At 45.7% G+C, this 11,697-nt stretch overlaps 1 pseudogene; it reads right to left on the bottom strand.

Moving 5' to 3' along the window:
- Positions 1–4,432: 4,432 nt before the first annotated feature.
- Positions 4,433–10,641, bottom strand: LOC149327073 (uncharacterized; annotated as a pseudogene).
- Positions 10,642–11,697: the final 1,056 nt, after the last annotated feature.

Raw genomic sequence — 11,697 nt, 5'->3', positions numbered from 1 at the left:
CCTGCGAAACGTGTCATGGCCATCACCAGCGTCATATTGAATTCCTTTTATTTTAATGACAAGGCTTGAAAGATGTGCCGTCTCGCTTCGTCGTAAGTTTTTTTACGTATGCAGTAGCTATATCTGACCGGCATTGAAAGGGGCATAAACTTTGATGCTAACGATAAGGCTTCAAAAAAAAAATTGAGGTGTACGCAGCGAGCTGGAAAAAGAAAAGTTACACTCCTAACGTTAACAGAGGGAAAGAGCATAGTCGGCCAAGGCGCATTCAAAGGTTACTAACATTCAAATCGATACGAAATAAGAAATTAGCTTTAGCAGAGCACGCAATGCGAAGGAAAGGTAACGGATAGTTGTTAAATGTAACGGACTGGATTCCCAGAGAAGCAATCGCAGCAGCGGTCAGCAGAAAGTTAGGTGGACGGATGAAATTGCAAAATTGGCCAAGATATGGCGTACGTGGCTGGCACAGGATACAGTTTACTGGAGAGGGAGATCAGAAAGCTTTGTCCTGGAGCGGATGTAGGCAGGCTGATAATGATTCTAAAAATGAAACATTCACAAGCCCGAGCCCTTTTCGCTACTTGCCGCAACGGGGCCCTTTGCACATCTTGAGAGTTAGAAGCCTATGAATTTCAGTGTGAGCAGGCGCTGTTCTTTTAAATGTATACACTTCGTCTTTCGGCTAATAATCGTGTTCTGTTGACTGAACCTTGACCGCACCACATTGATAGTCTTTAGAACAGCTTATAAATAAAACGATGCTATAAAGAGGTCCGTCAGTGTACCTGCTGCAGTGTGCAGAGCTTGGCTTGCACGATATACAAAAAATACGGTCCTCGACACTATGGAACCACGGTCGTTCTCCACATTACAAATCGCGCTTTGTTATACGAAGAACATGCTAGCTCTGAGGAACTTCCTTTAAAGGGCAGCTGCATCACTTTTCAAAAAAATTGAGTTAGGAGCGCGAATCTACAGTTCAAGGACCCCTGAAACCGAATATAACAATAAAAGTGGTCATAAATTACCCCAAACCACTTGAATATTGAACAAAATGTGCACCATCGCCGCAGGTCATTCTGAAAGAGCCTTTGTCACCTCTCATTGGTCAAGCGCGTCGTGACGTCAAGGAAGGGAGATCGGTCGGCGGCGGCGGCGGCCCACGCGAAAGCGTTGTACGCACGTGCTTATCTGTGGATGTATCGGGCTAGATATGCAAAGTTCAAGCTGTTCAAGGGAACTTGGCGTTGAGCCCTACTTGTTCGAACCATTGGCGGCGTCGGAACAAGGCGACACTAACAGCAATGACAACACTATGCGTGCGAACAGCGAGGAGACGGCGCCTACATTTTCTCGAATGGGAAATTCACAATGGTACGTACCCGTGCGCTGCATTCTTGCGTGCGCCTGTGACCAGCTTTCTAGCGAACAGATCTGCGTTGATCGTGCTCTACACTCCCGCCAGACTGTCACGTTAAAAGCCCTGGATGGATTGGTATAGTGTGTAAACAAACGGCGCACCCACATAAGCTGTCTCGTTTCGTCGCGTGAATTAGCGATTTCTATGTCAACAAGCGCAGCGAAAGTCATGATGTCAGGTACCGTAAGCTCGTGTGTGTACACTATACATCTCTAATGGCATGATTCAGCAAGCTGTTCGCGCGAGAGCGCGGTGCGACTCCCGATACCCTTGCACCGGGGCCCGGCAGCTACCAGCATTATCGGAAAGAAGCCAGACCGAAGTTCGTGGCTGCACGCGCGTAATCCCATTTATAATGTTCGATAAAATCGGTAAACGTCAGGGCAAGTATCGGCAATCATGCGCTGCCATGCCGTGTATTTTGCAAATTGTATTTAGCTGCTGAAAACATCGCGATTTTGACGACAGACAGCCATCGTGTTGCTGTAATTGCAGCGCTGCCACTCGATCGGTGGCTTTATTAATGGGTGTTAAAACTAGAGTAAAACTGCGGCATTTCTTAATAAATTATCCTCCTGCATTGCTCACACTTCTAACTGTGCTTTGTTTGCAGGTGCTTATGCATGCACTGCGTCCCAATGGACACCGAAGAAGAATGCGTGTGCTGCCAGGAGGTACGTGAAACAACTAGACGGCAGAAGTCGCCCCGGTGCATTGCAAGGACAAAAAGATTCAAAGACGCGTGCTTGAATGCTACCGTCCTGCGTGTGGCAATTGCACAGTAGGGCAGTAAAGTAGCTGCAACAGCTGACATAGAGACATTTAATAGGTAAGAAAGCTTTTTTTTCCAAGACTGAATGCTGTAATGCTACTTTTTATGTCCACAGGCAAATGAGGTATGCCGCATACCGCAGTTTGTGTTCCTGGCATGGAAAAGGATGAGAAAAGGTAGCAGACGGATTCTACCAAGCTGTGTCATCAGTACCATCAGAAGACGGTACCCATCAAAAGGTGGACACTACAGAGGCTTCAGGCACTTCTAAAATTGCACGACAAGAAGACATCTGCTGCACAGTAAAAATTTATTTCAAGAACTTTTTTTCCTACTGCTATGGTTGGATACAGGTAAAAAAACAAAGCTGCAAATGCTCCTTGGCCTTCCAGACAGTAGTGCACAACAGTTGAAAGTGACGTCATGGCACCACGCCGACCACATTGGCTGAAGGGCCCCTTTTGAGGGATGTTTGCCACTTTGTTCCGGAGTTGTATCCCACAGAAGCGTTTCAGTACACACATAAATGGCACTTGAAATCCTTTCTTGTGCTGTGTGTTAGTTTTCGTTGCAGCTTGATGCCACCTGCCGAAAGCATACGAGCATGTGCATGTTAGGAAGAAATATGACGCTTGTGACCAAAATGTAAAATTTATTCGCAATCCTACGTAGCAAAGGGGATCAAGAATAAAACCCTGAAATAATGAACTGTCTGCAGACACCTGCACTCAACATATCACAATTGTCCCTGCTGCCAACCTAACTGAATGTTCATAGTTTGCCATGTCTGTGGTACTACCATTTTAGAGCTTCGATGCCCAATGGCTCATGTGGGCAACTCCTTTTGCGAACTCTTGTGCTCGGCACTGTAACAAGCAAGGTTGCTTGACCACGCCGGCGATGAAGCAAGTGATATGTAAAGAACATTACCAGCCACTGAAGCGACCTCTGTGTAGCTTATCATTTAAAAATAAAACATCATCATCATCAGCCTGACTATGTCCAGTGCAGGGCAAAGGCCTCTCCCATGTCAGTCCAATAACCCTGTCTTTTGCCAGTTGCGGCCACCCTATCTCCACAAGCTTCTTGACCTCATCTGCCCACATAACTCTCTGCCACCCCTGCTACGCTTGCCTTGTATTGGAATCCACTCCGTTATCCTTCAGGACCAGTGGTTATCCTGCCTTTGCAATACGTGCCGAGCCCAAGCTCATTTCTTCCTCTTTATTTCGACTAGGATGTCATCAACCCGCGTTAAATTTGTTCCCTCACCACTCCGCCCGCTTCCGAAACATCTATCATTTTTCTTTCCGTAGCTCGCTGCGTTATCCTTAACTTAAGCTGAACCCTCTTTGTTAGCCTCCACATTTCTACCCCATAGGTGAGTACTGGTAAGATACAGCTGTTGTATACTTTTCTCTTGAGGGATACACGTAAATTTCCATTCATGATCTGACAGAACCTGCCAAATGTGTTCCACTCTATTCTTATTCTTCTAGTTATTTCTCATGATCTGGATCAGCGGTCATTACCTGCCCTAGACAGACATATTCTCTTACTACTTCCAGCACCTCGCTACCATATGCAAACTGCTGTTCCCTTGCTAGACAGTCGGACATTACTTTGGTTTTCTGCATGTTAATTTTTAGCCCCGCCTTTCTACTCTGCCTGTCTAACTCATTGATCATGCTTTGCAGTTTATGTCCTGAGTGACTTAGCAAGGTAATGTCATCGGCGAATAGCAGATTACTTAGGTGTTCTCCATTAACTCTTATCCCCAACTGTTCCCATTTCAGGCCCCGGAATACCTCCTGCAAACAGGCGGCGAATAGCACTGGCGAGATCATGTCTCCCTGCCAGACATCTTTCCTTATTGGAATTTTTTTGCTGACTTTATGGAGGACTATGGTAGCTGCACAATTGTTATAAATATATTCCAATGTTTTCACATGACACTCTTCTACACCTTGACTGTGCAATGACTGCTGAGGTTTCCACTGGGTCAAATGCTTTCTCGTAATCAATGAAGGCTATATATAGGGGTCGGTTTTATTCTGCGCATCTCTACATCACCTGACTGATAGTGTGAATATGGTCTACTGTCGAGTACCCTTTATGATAGCCTGCCTGATCATTTGGTTGATTGAAGTCTAAAGTTGTCCTGGCTCTTATTAGAGATTACCTTAGTAAAAGAAAAAGTAGAAATAAAACACGGAAGCCATCGCGTCTGCACTTTTTTAAAGTAATGAGCTAAATCTCGTCTTCCTGTTCCTCACAACCTCATCCTTTGACACCGTGGGATACTGACTACTCAGTGGTGGTGGTGCCTCTGCACAGAGGACGTTCTTTGTGGATGATGTCTTCTTCACCTCAGCCATCACCATGTTCAGCTGCCTGTCGACGTATCCTGTGAAAGCATTTGAGATGGCACTGATACTTAGACCACACAAAAAAAAAACTAAGCGTACCATGGGTGGGCTTGCTCCTTCACAGGACGAGCTGTCGCTTTGCCTGCTGTGGCCTTTGGGAACCTCAGGCTCCACCTCTCTCTACCATCCTGAGTGACAGCCTGGCCTCTTCCACCATTTCCATTGTAGTGGAGTGCTTCTAGTTGGGTTCTGTAAGAGTCATGCATGGCCGATGCAATTACAAATGATGACTGTCATTTTGCACGAGCCACCGCAAACCGACAGCCATTGCAATGAGCACATTAAATTGTAAACACTTCAAATGCCCCAGAGAAATGCAGGAGAGTAGACAGGACAGTGCTGGCTAGTAACAGGCAGTTTAGATTAGAAACAGGGCAATACACAACATGCAAAGGACATTATATAGCAAAGTAATATTGTAAAACACGAGCGCAAATCGCGGACAAGTATTCATAAGACATCACATAGTGAGCAAGGTTGCATCACGGTAAATGCAGAGGCACATTTCCACCGGTAAGCGCAGCAGCAAGAATGCGGGCGACACATTAGTTTAGGCGATGCTTCGGTTCAATTTGAGTATGGAGACCAAAGAATCTGAGAAATAGTGAAGGCCTCCTATACTGCTAAACACACAAGCAGATTATCTTGTAGATGTAGTGCTACAAAAACGAAGGGCAGTGAAAAATAGACGACACGAACGCTGTGCTTCATTTCCGTTGTGCTACATCTGCAAGATGTATGTTAACCAACCAGCCCAACGTGCCGTACTGTTGTACAACAAGCAGATGCATTAACCAGATTTCCATGTCATCAGCAAACAAAGTGCTTTTTTATCTTGGGTGATAACCTTTCTTGTTAGTGATTAGTACATTTTCACATGTATTTTTCTTTGTCAGGTTAGCCTGCCTATAGTGCATATGTTCCCATGTTCCTTTAAAGCATATATTCCCATAGTACATAACATGTGCCTGTTACTAGTCAGGACTGCCACATCCTGTTCTCTTGTACCCATCTGCTGCGTAGTAACTTTTAGAATCAAAGCAAACCAACCTGCCCAGCTCTTGAATTTACTTTAAGTCGTATCTAAAGCAGGAAGGCATGCGCCACAAATTTGCAATGTTCAAGTTTATGTGCACTGCTGGAAGTGTGTGTGTGTGTACCACATGAGAGAAAAATAAAGCAGAAGCTGTGGTCTACATCCACAATGCATATATTTTTTGCCAATGAGCTCATTGAAACTGGCATGTGCCACCATGCAAAAATGCAACGGCGACCTGGTTGCCTGCTGGACTTTCCAGGTTTTAATCTCTGTGTGTTGACCGCAGACATGGGACAAGGATAGAAGGGATTTGTGATAGTCTATGTGGAAATAAAATCGTGGAAATTTGACTCTCCCCAGTGTGGGATAAAGAAAAGAACATGCTTTACCTTGCCTTCATACCAAAGTATGAGTACTGACAGAATTTCGGGGCAAAGTGGAGCAGCAGCACATGAAATGTTTCCAGCCCATACGTCTGGTGCCTTGTAGATAACTTCGGCATATCAGCCAGTAGAAGCTCGGAGGTTGCAATGGCCTTGAGTTTTATGAATGCCTTGGATTCTGAAAGGGCATCGAAGCATGTTAAGAAAAGAGAAGATACAAAAAAGAGGCGTCGCCTGGAAAAATAATCTGCTATTGCTGCCACCATAAAACCCAAACAAGAACATATAGTTGTGCTGTCAAACAACCAAAGCACAAAAGGCAAAGGTTACAGAAAGTTATGTCATGCGTTTTAGAAGCAATCTTGCCATTGCGTCTTTCTTTACACAGCAAATTTGTTCGATACAATTAGACTTGAAGAGCACAAACAAGGGAATGCCTGAATAGGATGGAAAATTTTGCAGCAAGTGTAGCTTATTCTTCACACCATCTTTTTTTTTCTGTGCTGAGCTGCTGGCGGAAATGTTTTCACTGACTTGTTCATATTGTGCCTAGGGGCACATACCACATGAACAGCATGAGCCATGCAAAAAAAAGTACACTTTCAATGCTCATTCACAAGGCACATCAAGTTTATTAAGCTAATATTGGTGAAAACACAGACAAAATTATTGCAGGAGGGCTCTTTTGCTTCACCTCTGCTAAATGCAAGATGCGCTAGATGACTACAAGAACAGCCTCCTGAACTGTATTCCTATTAGTATATTGCACCTTGCGACAACAGCAAACATTGAGTGTACTGGGCACGACATAAGCACAGTGTTAAGAGCCACTGCTTATCCTGGCACGTCGAACTTTGTTGTTGCCTTTACGTTGTGGCTTCAGTTAAATTGCATTAGCATTAAAACTGCTGCTATGACAGGGATTACTTATTATAAATGATTAATCATATGCACATGGTGTAGTAATGAAAAATAAAAGAAGAAATTTTGGTATGGCACTGTCCTGGATGTACAGCAGCGCTTTTGAAATTGCAACATGGCAAGAACATTGCATCGTTAGTCATCTCCTTCCAGCAGTATGCGACGTACCTTCATTGATCCATTGCCGAGGTTCAACTTCGTTATGCAGGCATACAGGGAAGAGTGCATTCTCGTGGACGTGTACCTTTCTAATGTGGTTTAAAACTGACGTCCACTTGGGCACAATCAGTTCTTTGCACCCGTCGCTTGACGCTGCTGCCCAGTACAAGTGGTTTTCTATCGCTTTCGCCCAAACCCCAAGTTCGTGGCAATCACTTAGCTTTGCGGCAGCAGTTATCTTCTTTGCAACACCTGGAAGCAAATTTTACAATAAAAGTGAATGCACAGTCTACAAAATGTAAGGATGTACTTCGATCAAGAATTCGTTGCAGTACCTTTTGCCACATGCCACACATAAAACTCGTGGCTGATGTTTGCATTTTGCTTCCTCATAAAGGCTTTAATTTGTGAGTGCCGATCAGTAATAAGCACGTCAGTGCACAACCCATGGTCTTCCAGGAATTTGAGGCACCGCTTTAGCCCCTCCAACTCCATATGGCAGCTACCACCAACCTCATTCGACTGCAAGACAGATAGTACAAATTTATGCTGCACTACACCACGAAGCATGCACCCATTGAATAACATGAAATATATACCGCTACTGTACAACTGGCTTATGAAATATAAGCAGGTACTGCCAAGTCCTTAGACCATGCGGGAAGTTTAGCACAAACCTGGACAAGTTCGAAATGCAGAATTTTGTTCTTCTCCACGTCGAGCAGGGAGTACGTCCCAAATTTTGCGCTGTAACCAGGCGAGTCAGCCCACCCATCTCCAGCAAGCCTCAGTCCTCTACATGAGGCATCCTCAAATAACTGCTCCTGTTCTTTTTTTCAAACCTGTAATAAATTTTGCACAGCACTAAGCATCTGCAATGAATGCCTGAATGAAAACACCACTTACAGCATCAATGGCAGGCCAGAGGTAATCATGCTGGATTCTAAAGAATGCTCGCTGCTTCACTGTCTGGATGCCAATTGAAGCCAGCATTCGCAACGTAGCAGTGGGGTTGTTCCCAGAGAACAAAATGGCTGCTGACAGCTGGACATTCAGCACAGGCTGCTGCCTGATAACATCCTGGTTTTTCCAGGAGAATATGTGGCCTGCTGGACATTCTGTGCAGACCTCAAGCAGCGTCCCTGTACACTTCATTATGAAAGTGCACGGTGCCAGGCAGGTGAAGCAGGTTTGAAAAACCTGTTTCAGCCACTTCACCTCCACTAAAAAGCCGCTCCCTTCTGCAGGCTGAGTGGGCTGCTTTACAGTACTAGTGGGGTCGTCATAACTCGAACCAATGGAACAAATTTTCTGGTGAATAGCAGAACATAAACAGAAAATTCGGTACCAGCTCACTCATAAATTTCTCGTGCAGTGTAACAAAATATAGCAAATGCTGACATGGGGTGATGCAAACACAGTGCCAGATTAGCAGTAACATACTGCACACATACCTGAACTCAGTCAACGGACTGTAGTCTTCATCCTCATCAACTGCCAGCTCGCTGTCGCTGTTGCTGCAGCTGTCCTCACTGTGCACACATGCCTCTGTACCCATGCCAACTTGCACAGCAGCATCCATCATGCTACTACCAACCTGGATACCTGAAACACGCATATTTTATGGTCTGTACTTTCATGGCAATTTTCAAACCTGATAAACTTGGTTCATTTCGGATGAGCTACATAACACCCACAGCTGACTGATGCTTCTTTTTTGGTTAATCTTTACAATATCTCAATGAGGTACTGTATCTGTGAGATATACTAATATACAATATTGGTGGGAATTAACAAATCTAGGTTATTATGCAATCACACCGCACCACAGGCTGCATCCAGTTTACTGCAAGAAATCGTGGGAGAGCAGTGGAGAGGAAAGTATAAAAATTTGTTTTGAAACTAAAGGAACTTGCCGACAGATGTCATCTGAGGTCTTGCTTGCAGTGACTTCGACACCATGCTTCCAGCCCATACTGTCTGCGAACCTTGGCACGCTGTTGATGGCTTCACTACCACTTGTCTGCTATCTCAGCTGTTTCGATGTCTGGAGGTGGTAGGTCTGAGGGCGGCAAGCCTGCCGATGGCAACTCTGACTCTGGAAAGACCGCAGGCGGCAAGGCTGGAGGTGGCGAGGGTGCATGTTCTAAGCATACAGATGGCGAGTCTAGAGGCAGCAAGCTTGATGTTGGTAAGTCCGGTGAAGACAACACTGGTGGTGGCAGGACTGGCGATAGAAAGGCTAGAGGAGACAAGTCTGCAGGTGCGAAGTGTGCAGGTGACGAGCCTAGAGGGAGCAAGTCTGGTGATGGCAAGACCGGTGTTAAAAAGGCAGGAGGCGGCAAGTCTGCAGGTACCAAGTGTACAGGTGGGGAGGCTAGAGGGGACGAGCCTGGAGGAATGGCAGCACCGCAGTCTGAACTTTCTAAAAGCTCTCCAAGAATCTGAAAATAAGAAAATGGGTTTTGTACAACACAACATAACGAAAGTAATATTAGAGAACAGACGCGAGTTTGCATCGCTGTGGATCTGCATTTCTGTTTTTGCCGCGCGCATTTATGACCTAGCGTTATTATTCGCACCTACGTCTCTGGCAAGCGCAGTCACGATCGGAATCGCATATACGATATACACGCAGGTATGAAATTGCTGGCGTTTATGAACGCGAGTCAGAAAGGACTGCCTTTTCTCATTACGCGATTCAGCAGCGTGATGACGCTTTCCACATCGTATCAATTACCTAATCATGAGTCGCACATTGTAGCGTTTCGCCGTTGGCTAGGAGCACCTGTTGCTATCGGCAATGAGCTTCCGTGCTGCGCTTGGGACTAAATGAAATAACTTCGCTGTCCTAAAGTTCAGCAGCTCGCGCTTGATACATTTACTATCACCGAAACGAACAGTGCACTAGGCGACAGTGCACTTTCGTGATTAAGCTGGCAGCCACAGACGTGGGCAGAATTTAGAGCGCTCATGCGGTGCTCAGCGGAGCAAGGGAAGCGAAATTTTAAAGCTTGTAGAGGTTTTCATGGCAGATTCTTCTGCTAAAGCACTGCGGACCCCCAAAGCAGCAGATCCACTAGACCTCACTTTATTTATCCTGCAGCACACCGCTTCCTCGAGTCTGTACACCGCGCATGCTACCAACTGCCCAAACAACCAAGACAATGTATTGAACCTCTTACTTCAAGTTTTCTTCTTTTTGCGAAAGCAGCTCTTGGCGGCGGTGAGGCGCATCTTTTGTGCGCGAAAACGGAAGGCACCACACCACTTTTCAGTCGCGCAAACGTGACTGGCATTCCAAAAGAACGCATCATCGACAAACTTTGGAGGCAGTCACTGTCGAGGAAATGGTCTGAACATAGCACAGAAAATTTCGTTGGCTTGAAGTCCTTCCTCTTCACCGCTGCGACCCACTGCCTTGATAGCTTGCTCTCCTTAGGGAATTTATGAAACGCAACATCGTCTCGGCCGCTAGTGTTCGTGCAGCCATACGCTGCGCAGAAGCCCGGCATGCTTGTTCTTTTCGTCAGAAACGCTATAAATGACGCTAAAGAAGTTGCGCTAAGATTCGGGAGACGAAAACAAGCGCCACACAAGGAAAAAATTAGCGCTGCAACGCTCGGCAGCAAACGGCACAGCCAGGCGTACCGCGGCTCCGACAGCGGAAGTCTGGTCGATCCCCACCTTGACGTCACTACCGTCTGTCATACTCCTGTCGTCTGCTACTGTCATCCCCCCCTTCGGCGCTGTGCACTGCGGTGAAGCCTGAACGGGGTCACGGCTTTAAATGACGATTACGGCACTGCTGCTAAAGCTAGCGCCAAAATATTTCGCATGCTTAACTTACAGGCTTCAAACATTCGACCCATTGAAACTCGTCGAATTCTAAAACCGGTGCAGTTTCCCTTTAAGCGTAGGTGGTGCTAGAGAATCATAGTAAAAAAGATTCCGTTGTGTGAGCTGCTGGCAGAGGTGTTTCGAGAAGATGTGGAAGATTTTATATTGGTAACGCAGAACAGTGATAACAATTATTAAGCACATGGGAGTGAAAAAGAATAGGTTCCAAGGTGAATGGCAATGTTGGCTATCAGGTATTAATATATGGCTTCTTCATTCTTCTCATTTTGTTTTTACGCGAGCCAGCATTCTTTAAACTTTTCCTTGCTATACCATGCAATCAGCATACCATTGTTTTAAATCACGCTTGTACCACCCTGCTAAAACCACCGTGTGGTGATTGCAATATCTACGAATAAATAAATAAGAAGCACCTGGTTCTAAGCGGTCGACTCAAGAAGAAAAAAAGTCACCGCTTGTGGGGCGTCCTGGAGCACGCTAAGGTGCAGAACACTTTCCACATAGTTTCGAAAAATGGCCGCCATGTATCGGCAGAAGTGGAGTTTTTCGCTATCTGCTACCGGGCTAAGCGTAAGAGAGATTCGCGACAGTACAAACCGGAAATGCATAGCGCACTTCACTATCGTTCACGCACAAAAAAAGCGGCAATGACAGCAACGAGACAGGTGGCCACTAAAAGCGGCTCTCAGGCATGTTCCGCACTTCCGACC

The sequence above is a fragment of the Amblyomma mixtum genome, chromosome 10 (assembly GCF_055824585.1).
Source record: "Amblyomma mixtum isolate Tamu chromosome 10, ASM5582458v1, whole genome shotgun sequence".
In the NCBI taxonomy this organism is placed as follows: domain Eukaryota; kingdom Metazoa; phylum Arthropoda; class Arachnida; order Ixodida; family Ixodidae; genus Amblyomma; species Amblyomma mixtum.
This window is presented reverse-complemented; position numbering and strand designations above follow the sequence as displayed.